General features: G+C 49.4%; 1 long non-coding RNA gene across 1 annotated transcript in view; it reads left to right on the top strand.

The window, feature by feature from the left end:
- Positions 1-4,596: 4,596 nt before the first annotated feature.
- Positions 4,597-10,809, top strand: part of LOC144341206 (uncharacterized) — a 37,873-nt gene continuing 31,660 nt past the window's right edge. The window contains exons 1-2 of the long non-coding RNA XR_013417995.1: positions 4,597-4,738; positions 9,920-10,183. This is a non-coding gene — a long non-coding RNA (uncharacterized LOC144341206). The remainder of the gene's footprint in view (positions 4,739-9,919; positions 10,184-10,809) is intronic.

Below are 10,809 nucleotides of genomic sequence, written 5' to 3'. Positions count from 1 at the left end.
GGAGAAGGAGCTCAGGCCTGGAGTCTGGCAGGGGAGGGAAGAGTGGAGGTGAGAGGGCCAGGGAGGGAGGGCAGTCACGCCAGCAAAGGAGAGACTGCAGCTTTTTTTCTTCTTTTTCGTTTCAACTGCTATCAATAATACATTCCCGAGGAGCCGCCTTTGACAGCAATTAAAAAAGCATTTATGCTCCCAAAGAGAAATTGAAATGATTTCCTCCCACTTCTCTACGCTCTCTGGGCAACGGTCCCTAGCGATGATCTCCCTGCTGGTGTGCAGTCCAAACTGGGGACACACGAAGGAGGGGGATGGAGAGGGGCCAGGGAAGATTCTCCACCCCCCTCCCCAGAGGGAGAATATCTGAATGTTTTATCCCAGCTCTGTGTGTGGGGGTGGCTGTGGGGAGATGGGCGGATGCAGAAGCTGGGGATTTTAAATATGGCACGAAAACACTTTGCTGATGATCCCACCTCAGTGCAGATGAAAGGGAGGCTGGCCGCCTCTTCAGCCTGCTGGCTGGAGGTGACCCTTGTGTCTTTGCTAAAGCACCAAGAATCTGGGAGGCTGAGCTGTGAGGGACACTGTCCAGAGCTGCTTTCAATTCAGCAGACCTTTACCAAGCAACTGCTATGTGCCAGGACCTGCGATAGGTGGTGAGGGTGTTCCCGAAACGAGTGAGACAGGCAGTCTGTCTTCCAGAAGCTTATTATCTGGTGGGTAAGGGATGCATGCACAAAGAACTAGGTTGCCAGGCAGATGGCATAAGGAGCCATTAGGAGTACAATAAAGCAATAGAGGAGGGGGAAGGAGGGAGAGAGGGACAGGGCAATGGGAGACCTCCTTCCCAGGACTGGGGAACAAGGAAAATGATCATTGCTCCATTGTTTAGTACCCCTCTAAGCCAGGCTTCATGCTGGACACTTCATATATATATTACTCCTTTGACTTGAACCCTGGCAGCTACTTTCCAAGAAGGCAAGTACTTTCACAGACTAGGAACCAAGGTGTAGAGAGGCTACCTTGCTTGAGATTGCACAGCTGGGAAGTGACAGACAGGATAAAAGGCACCAGTCTACTCTTCCCCCATTCGATTCTGCCTCACTTTGGGAGTGTTTAATTCCAGAGCCTCTTTACTCAGCAATTTCATGTCTAGAAATTTATCCTACAGATGGCCTTGCACATGTGCAAAATGACATTATACACAAAGTTTCTCACTGTCACATTCTTTTTAATAGCAAAAGATTAGAAACAACCTACAACATCCATCACAGAAGCCTGGTTAAATGGATTTGTCAACAATGGAATACTCTGTAGTCATCAAGAGAAATGAAAGACACTTTATGTCTGGATATGGGATAATCCCCAGAACGTATGTTTAGTACAAATTTCAAGCATAGAGTGATGTGTATAATATCTTGTCATCTGTGTAGAAAGAGTGGGGGAAGGAATATTTATGCAGAATTACTTGTTTTGCATAATATATATATGGAAGATACATATTTCAGGAGATAGTAACATCAGTTGCTTCTTTTTTTTTTTTTTTTTGAGACAGAGTTTCGCTCTTGTTGCCCAGGCTGGAGTGCAATGGCACGATCTTGGCTCACTGCAACCTCTGCCTCCTGGGTTCAAGCGATTCTCTTGCCTCAGCCTCCCGAGTAGATGGAATTACAGGCGTGCACCACCATGCCTGGCTGATTTTTCTTTTTTTTAATTTTTTTTAATTTTTAGTAGAGACAGGGTTTCACCATGTCGGCCAGGCTAGTCTCAAACTCCTGACTTCAAGTGATCCTGACGCCTTGGCCTTGCAAAGTGCTAGGATTACAGGTATGAGCCAAGACTTTTAATAAGACAATCTTTGGTAACTTATAAACTATTCGAACATATGGCTTATTAAAAATAAAGAATAACAGTTAAAAATGGGCCCGTGTAGTGGTTCACGTCTGTAATCTCAGCACTTTGGGAGGCCAAGATGGAAGTATCACTTGAGGCCAGAAGTTCGAGACCAGCCTGGGCAACATAATGAGACCCCCATCTCTACAAAAAATTTTAAACAGTAGCCAGATGTGGTGGTGTGTGCCTGTAGTCCCAGCTACTTGGGAGAATCACTTGAACCTGGGAATTTGAGGCTGCAGTGAGCTACTGCACTCTACCCTGGGTGACAGAGCAAAACCCTGTTTCTATTGAAAAAGAAAGAAAAAAAAAGTACCAGCCTGGACAACATGGCAAAACTCTGTCTCTACCAAAAATACAAACAATTAGCCAGGCATGGTGGCTTGCATCTGTGGTCCTAGCCACTCAGGAGGCTGAAGTGGGAGGATCACTTGAGCCTGGGAGGCAGAGGCTGCAGTGAGCTGAGATCGTGCCACTGCACTCCAGCCTGCGTGACAGAGTAAGACCCCATCTAAAACAAAAACAAAACCAAACAAAATGTAAATTTCCTGGCCTAGGCAAGATGCAGTTTGTTTTGTTTTAAATTTAATTTAATTCACAAGAAGGAATGTAGTCCTAATGAGTAGGAAGGCTTACAGGGAGCAGCATAGTGGAGAGTTTGTCAAGATTAGCTTTAGAAAGACCTGGGTTTGGAGTTGGGCGCAGTGGCTCATGCCTATAATCGCAGATCTTTGGGAGGCCAAGGCGGGTGGATCACCTGAGGTCAGGAGTTCGAGACCAGCCATGACCAACATGGAGAAACCCCATCTCTACTAAAAATACAAAATTAGCTCACCATCGTGGTACGTGCCTGTAATCCCAGCTACTCAGGAGGCTGAGGCAGGAGAATTAATTGAATTCAGGAGGTAGAGGTTGCAGTGAGCCTAGATCGCACCGCTGTACTCCAGCCTGGGCAGCAAGAGCAAAACTCTGTCTCAAAACACACACACACACAGACACACACACACACACACACACACACACACACAAGAAAGACCTGGGTTTGGATCTATATACTACCACTCACTAGCTACAAGTCTTTAGACAAGTTACTTAACCTTGTTGTGTCCCATTGGTTCTTTTTCTTTTTTTATTTTTGAGGCAGAACCTCACCTTGTTGCCCATGGCATAATTTCGGCTCACTGCAGCCTCTGCCTCTCGGGTTCAAGCATTCTCCTGCTTTAGCCTCCTGAGTAGCTGGGATTACAGGCACATGCTAATTTTTGTATTTTTAGTAGAGACAGGGTTTTACCATGTTGGCCAGGCTGGTCTCGAACTCCTGACCTCAGGTGATCCACCCGCCTTGGACTCCCAAAGTGCTCGGATTACAGGCATAAGCCATCGTGCCCGGCCCCCACTGACTCATCTGTAAACAGGGATACACTTTCCTCATGGCTCTTTTAGTGAGGAAGTTATATGATGATGTAGGTGTGTGCTTAGCAGAGGGGCTCTGTGCTAAGTCCTCAGAATGTGGCAGCTGTAACCACCTGGTCCCTGGAAAAACCCAAGGGAAGGAGAGCCTGGGTGCTGCTCACGTCTGACTAAGCGTAAGGAGGCCTCGCTGATTCTAGAAGGCTTCAGGGCCTCCCAGAGTGTATCTGTGCTGCTTGACCATCTATGACGTTGTCCTAGTTACTGGTGGGTGGAAGGAAGTATGGAGTTTACCAGGCAAAGACTACTGGCTCACTAGTGGCAACCCTCTTGCCTGACAGCGTTGGCCTCTATCAGGAACTACTATGCCTCACCTGGTGGCAAGAAACCCCAAGGGCAGCCGCAGCCCTGCACAGACCTAAAGACCATCTCAGTCTTCCCCTTTCTTGCATCCTGCTTCGAATCATCTTCAAAGACCTTTGTATCCAGCCCAAAGGCGGAGATACCTTTCCTGTGATGGTTTGTGAGAGCTATGTCAGAAGGTGAGAGTGACTGAGCCGTGTGGGGGCAGCGTGGTAGACTAGAGTCAGAAGACCTGTGTCCAAACTGGGAGCTCCAGATCATTACTCCATCTGTAAGCTTCCGTTTCCTCACCTGTATAATAAACATCCACTTGTGAAGATCAAATAGCTGGTAAAACTGTGAGTGTGGAAGCGGGAAAGCTGCAGAAATCTTGCTTTTGTCATTCTGGGTGGTTTTGATACCAACATTGTGGAGACTGATACATGAGTACAGAAGCCCTCAAGCCAGTCTCCTGAAACCCAAACAAGATCAACCAGGGGCTTCATAGCGGCGTGGTGCCAGCATGATGGGTGCTCCTGCTGCTTGGGGGAGCCTAGGAGTGGGCAGGTGAGCAGTGTGCGGGAAAGGGAGGTTGAGTGGTCAGCTGCAGTGATTTTTCTGGGAGTCTTCTCCACTCACTCAGCAATCAGGAATGGGTATCCCTTTACTGGCTCCAAGAAAAGATAAGACATGAGCAGCCCCATTCTTGAGAAACCTTCAGAGGTCATTTGGTCATTCAGCAAACACTTACGGAGCTACTTGTGAAAAGGGCTGCGAGAGATGCCCAAGATGGATCAGCCACGGTCCCTGCTCTCCAGAAGCTTGTAGAGGAAGGAAAGCTACTTCACCGCACACAGGATGAATTTTCACAAGAGGAAATGACCATTGTGCCAGTTGATCACGTGAGAATGGAGGGAACGTAGGGGGATGAGTAGTGAGAGCCAGGGAGGCTTAACCAAGAGAGGCTTCCTGAGGAGGATGGAGCCTGGACCTGGCAAGAGGCCACTCTGAGAAGAGGAGGGGTGACCCATGTAGAAGGCTGGAGAGCAGGGTCTCCAGGAGCATGATGTATAACCATCTGGAGAGGAGGGGGCTGCTGGTAGGTGGAGACCTGGAATGCAAATAGACTGCTCTCCAAAATCCCTACCAGTCAGACAGCTGTGGTGCTGCCTTGCACCCTGGGGGTGAATAAGTTGCTTCTTATTCTTCTCCCAGCCCCCAGCTTCCTTCCCCCCACCGCCCCATACCCCCTCACCCCCCACTCCCCCAACCCTCCCACCCCCCCAGCCTTACTTAGGGATTTCGCCTGGTCAATCACTAGAGTCAACAGGCAAGAGCTGTGAACCTCAGGCAGGGGTGGGAGGAGCTGCCAGAATGAGACAAGGGGCCCATCGGACCTCCCCAGACGTGAGGGCTGGAGTCTCAGGGTCTGGCCAGCTCCCGGCTCCTGTAAGCCTCAGCCCAGCCAGAGACTCCAGGCATCTGGAGCGGCACGGCTCCTCGCTTGCTTTGTGCCTGAGTTGAAACCCGCCCAAGCTGGGGATGGCAACTCTCTGCCTCTGTCTGCTGGGCCTCCCTGTGGAAGCTAGGCCTGGTGGCTTCACATAAATATTGTCTACTCAGCCATCCGGGCAGGGAGAGAGAGGCCAGGCAGGACAGGGAGCCCAATCAGGCAGCGCTGGATGAATGGAGTCCTGATGTGAAGGAGCTGGGGGGATGCCAGAGGCTTACAGAGGAGAGGCAGGAATCCTAGGGCAGAGAATTTCCCAAGAGGGATAAATGCCAAGTTCAGAATAGCGGTCACCTGGGGAGGAAGAGGAGCATAAGCAGGGCCTTCGGGGGTGGCAGCAGTGGTTTATTTACTCTAAGCAGGGCTTCACACTCATTAATGCTATTCTTTGTATCTGTATGTCTGAATCGTTTATAATACATTTGTACCTAGTGTCCTGTAGAGGTCCTGTCTTCCTTGCCCCAGCCTCTAGGCAAGACTTCAGTAATCTACTGGACAAGGTGCTGCTCTAGTGTAACTCTGAACTTTTTTTTTTTTTTTTTTTTTTTTGAGACAGAGTCTCGCTCTGTCGCCCAGGCTGGAGTGCAGTGGCCAGATCTCAGCTCACTGCAAGCTCCGCCTCCCGGGTTCACGCCATTCTCCTGCCTCAGCCTCCTGAGTAGCTGGGACTACAGGCGCCCGCCACCGCGCCCCGCTAATTTTTTGTGTTTTTAGTAGAAACGGGGTTTCACCGTGGTCTCGATCTCCTGACCTTGTGATCCGCCCACCTCGGCCTCCCAAAGTGCTGGGATTACAGGCATGAGCCACCGCGCCCGGCATACTCTGAACTTTTAAAGAGAGATTCCCAAGATGCCAACACAACCCAGGCCCCATCCTGATTCCAGCCCTTCCTCCAGCTTGGTCAGGGAGAAGGCATTCTTCCCCTCGTTCAGCTAACAAGTCCGGACTGCGTCAGGAGGGAGCCCGTGGGCTTTGGGGTCTGGGCAGCAGCCCTGATGTCCTGCTCAGTGTTCTGTGCTCTGGTCGGATAGTTCCTCTTCCTTCCATCCTCCTCACAGATCCCACTGTCTGAGCCATCAGTCAGGGAAGAGATGTCTGTTGCCTTTTGGAGCAATCAGGCCTTTGGGAGAGAAGCAGGCTCCAGAGAACCTTTCCACTATCCTCTTTTCCTTGCGCATTCCCTCCTTCCCAAAACAAACGCCCTTATGAAGGACCTGGGACTTAGACCAGACTAAGAATTTCCATAAGAAAATCTCTCTCTCTCTTTCCCCACACCACCACCCCTGTCCCCTCCACCCCCTAATTCTTCTCTCTGCTTTTGAACTCCTGGCCTCAAGCGATCCTCCTCCTCCTGCTTCGGCCTCCCAAAGCACTAGGATTATAGGTGTGAGCCACCGCGCCCAGCCTCCTTTATTTTTCTTGTCAGTTTTTATCTTTCTCCCCTTTCTGTTTCTCTTCCTTTGTTATTACTCTTTTTCCCAAGCCCACTTTCTTTCTATCATCTTCCTCTCCCTTCTTCCCTCTGTTCCTCTGCTCTGGCTCCTGCCTTCCAGGGCCTCCCCTGCACTCTCACCTGGCTGGCTTTGTCCCACACTCTCCCTGGCATAGGAGACTCTTCTAGGGAATTCAAGGAAAAGAGCAGGAAGCATCTTCTGCCTTTGAAATCAGATGAGGGGCTGCTCTCTACTCAAGCCATGCTAATCATTAGACAGTCATTTCTGGGAAGGGCTCTTAGCTCTAGAACCCAAATGGCTCCAGCCCTATGTCATTGTTCCTGTTTCTCAAGGCCCCTGGTCTCCATCAGGGTCCTCTGCAAACCAATAGGCTTGAAACTTTAACAATTATGTCATCTGAGTGGACTCCTTTCGTTGAGTACACCCCGAGGACAGAATTCTACCAGACCCTGAAGGGAGGGGATGCTGTTTGGAGGATGAAGAAGCCTTTATCTAGTAGTGGAGATGGTACGCTCATGAGTCAGACCTGACACAGCTCAGACAACAAGCAATAAACAGAAAGCAGTTTTCTTACCAAGTGCCGAGAAGCCAGATCATTTAGAACAAAACAGATTTAATTAGAGAAGACTTCTTGGAGGGAGTGAATATGGGACAGGGACTGAAAAGAGAGGTGCTGGTTAGCCAGGCATGGTGGCATGCACCTCTAGTCCCAGCTACATGGGAGGCTGAGGTGGGAGGATTTCTTGAGTCCAGGAGGTTGAGGCTGCAGTGAGCTGTGATCTCACCACTGCACTCCAGCCTGGGCAACAGAGCAAGACCCTCTCTCTCTCTCTCTCTCTCTGTCTTTTTTTTTTTTTTTTTTTTTTTTTGAGGCACAGTCTTGCTCTGTCACCCAGGCTGGAGTACAGTGGCGCCATCTCAGCTCACTGCAACCTCCGCCTCCTGGGTTCAAGCAATTCTCCTGCCTCAGCCTCCTGAGTAGCTGGGATTACAGCATGTGCCACCATGCCCAGCTAATATATATATATATTTTTTTTAAAATTTTTTTTTTTTTTTAGTAGAGACGGGGTTTCATCATCTTGGCCAGGCTGGTCTTGAACTCCTGACCTCAGGTGATCCACCCGCCTCGGCCTCCTGAAGTGCTGGGATTACAGGTGTGAGCCACTGTGCCCAGCCCTTCCTGTCTCTTAAAAAGAGAAGCATTGGGGGGCTGGTGCTGGGGGAGTACTGAGATAGAGAACAGTGGTCTGGTTCCTCTTGAAGGGGGGCTAGTGTGAAGGTACCTGGGTTGTGTTGTGTTCAGGGACCAAGGACCTAGTTTGACGTGCTGGAACCAAGAGCCACCAGAATGAAGTGAGATTGTCTGGGGAGGGACGGGGGAAGATTTGTCTCCCCAGAGCAGCTCGGCCAAATCCAAGGATGTCAAACTGTCAGTCATTGGGATGACTTGTGCTGTGAGGGCTTGGGCTGCCACATGCCACACCGGCTCTTCCCATTTCCTGGGAAAAATGCAAATAGTGTTAGTTACTCCCCAAGCTCCGGGCCCAGGCTAGATTGCTTTCTGGGAGAACCCCACCCTGCGGGAGGGAGAGCAAGGTTGGAAGGTATTGTGTGATTTCATGACTTTTTATTATATATGTTGGTAAGGTAGGGAGGCAAAGTATATCAGGATCTTAAAGTGCGTCTCTGCTTTTATGAGTGTGTATCTTCATATCTGAAAAAAGATGTGCTTTTGTGAATCTGCATGAATGAATGTGTTATGTACACAAGTCCCTAAGCCACACCCCTCCTGTTTTTATTAACAGCCTCTTTCTGTCGTTCTCAGACTTTCTCTTTCACAGCCTGAGGCCCCATCAGCCCTCCTGCTGAGCAGGGGCTGGGATGTGAGCTGAGCCCAAATGCATCTTTCTCCTTAGTAATGCCACACATTGGCTCCAGAGAGCTCCAGGCCCAGAGTGGATCAAGAGAAAGTCCTTTCTCCTCTCTGACTAGGCTGGGGACAGCTGGGCCTGCCGGAGAGGATGGAAAAAATGATGGGCAGTTATTTAGGGATTAATTCACTGATGCTCATGCAGCATGCATTTTTAAAAAGCTTGCTTTGTGCTGGGTGCTGTGGATAGAGTGATGACATAGCAGGGAACTCCTTACATCCAATGTTGCCTTGGCTTTCACCTGAAATTTTCTTTTTCCAGAGAAACTCAGTGGCTAAGGCTGGAATTGCCAGGTTTCCCCCTTCCCCACTTCCCTGCTGTCCTTGTCTTCTCATCTTTCCCTCCCTCCTATTGCAGCAACCTGGGCTGGGGCAGACAGAACAGGATGGACCTTCAGGTCTCTAAGCACTTTGGAATGGGAATGAAGGGGTCATATCCTATAGCAAGCTGGCAAACCAACACCTAGCATCCCAGGTCACTGGCTGTGTCTGCTTCTCTGTCTCTCTCAGAAAGGACTTATCTGCTCTGGATGAGAAGATGGCCTGGGCCAAAGTTCTAGCTCATTGCCTTCCTGGTGGTCCTTGGTTCTCTGCAGACAGCAGCCTCAGAAAGCAGCAATTGGGCTGGGCGCCGTGGCTCATGCCTATAATCCCAGCACTTTGGGAGGCTGAGGTGGGCGGATCACCTAAGGTCAGGAGTTCAAGACCAGCCTGGCCAAAAAGGTGAAACTCCATCTCTGCTAAATATAAAAAATAGCTGAGTGTGGTGGCAGGCACCTGTGATCCCAGCTACTCAGGACGCTAAGGCAGGAGAATCTTTTGAACCTGGGAGGCAGAGGTTGCAGTGAGCCGAGATGGCACCATTGCACTCCAGCCAGGGGGACAGAGCAAGACTCCACCAAAAAAAAAAAAAAAAAAGGAAGAAGAAAGGAAGAAAGGAAGAAAGGAAGGAAGGAAGAAAGAAAGAAAGAAAGAAACAAAGAAAGAAAGAAAGAAACAAAGAAAGAAACAAAGAAAGAAACAAAGAAACAAAGAAAGAAAGAAAAAGAGAACACATTTGGAGGCCTGAAGCTGTCACCGTGAGTTTTTCATCTGCTCCTTTGGGGGAGTAGAACTGTGGCCCAGGGGATCACTATCGGTGGGTTCTTAGCTGTTAAACCAGACAGGGTGGGGAACTGATGGTCCAGGAGCAATGCCGGTGAGGGGAGCAGGACTGGGTACTTATTTCTGTGACTGTTCTCTTCATTTTGTCCTCTGTCACGATTCTGTACATTCTCCATGGAAGAGGAAGTGTTATCACGTTTTTATTTGCCATTTCTGGGTCTTCGTGCTATTATTGTTTCGTTTCATGAATGTATCCTTCTCTGTACCTGTTCACCCTTTCAGACTGGAACTTTCCTGAGAGAAGGCGTGGTGTCTCCCAAACATGAAGCCTGCTGAGGACCATGTATCCTGCCCTCTCTTCAGGGGTTGTACATGCTTTTGGTTGATTAGGAAACTTGTTTCCTGCCAGAAGTCCCTGGGCCACCAGGAAGGTTAGGAGTGAGCATAGAGCAAAATCATTAGATGGCTTCTTCCTCCAGAAACTCCAAAGAAACTGGCTGGATGTGGTGGCTCACGCCTATAATCCCAGCACTTTGGGAGACCAAGGTGGGTGATCACTTGAGGCCAGGAGTTCGAGACCAGCCATGGTCAACATGGTAAAACCCCTTCTCTACTAAAAATAAAGAAAAATTAACAAGGCAGGGTGGTGTGTACCTGTAATCCCAGCTACTCTGGAGACTGAGGCAGGAGAATTGCTTGAACTCAGGAGATGGAGGTTGCAGTGAGCCAAGATCACACCACTGCACTCCAACCCGGGCAACAAGAGCAAAACTCCATCTCAAAAAAAGAAAAAAAAAAAAAAAGGCTGGGGGTGGTGGCTCATGCCTGTAATCCCAGCCCTTTGGGAGGCCAAGGTGGGCAGATCACCTGAGGTCAGGAGTTCGAGACCAGTCTGACCAACATGGAGAAACCCTATCTCTACTAAGAATACAAAATTAGCTGGGCGTGGTGGTGCATGCCTGTAATCCCAGCTACTCAAGAGGCTGAGGCAGGAGAATCGCTTGAATCCCGGAGGCAGAGGTTGTGGTGAGCCAAGATCATGCCATTGCACTCCAGCCTGGGCAACAGAAACTCCAAAGAAACCTCCAAAACCCTTGATTAGCAAAATCTATATGTCCCCCTAAGGTGTCTGGGAAACCAGAAGACAAAAATCACCATTTTTCTCTATCGGA

This window comes from Macaca mulatta, chromosome 1 (assembly GCF_049350105.2).
Source record: "Macaca mulatta isolate MMU2019108-1 chromosome 1, T2T-MMU8v2.0, whole genome shotgun sequence".
Taxonomy (NCBI): domain Eukaryota; kingdom Metazoa; phylum Chordata; class Mammalia; order Primates; family Cercopithecidae; genus Macaca; species Macaca mulatta.
The sequence above is the reverse complement of the archived record's forward strand: the minus strand, read 5'-3'. Positions and strand labels throughout refer to the sequence as shown.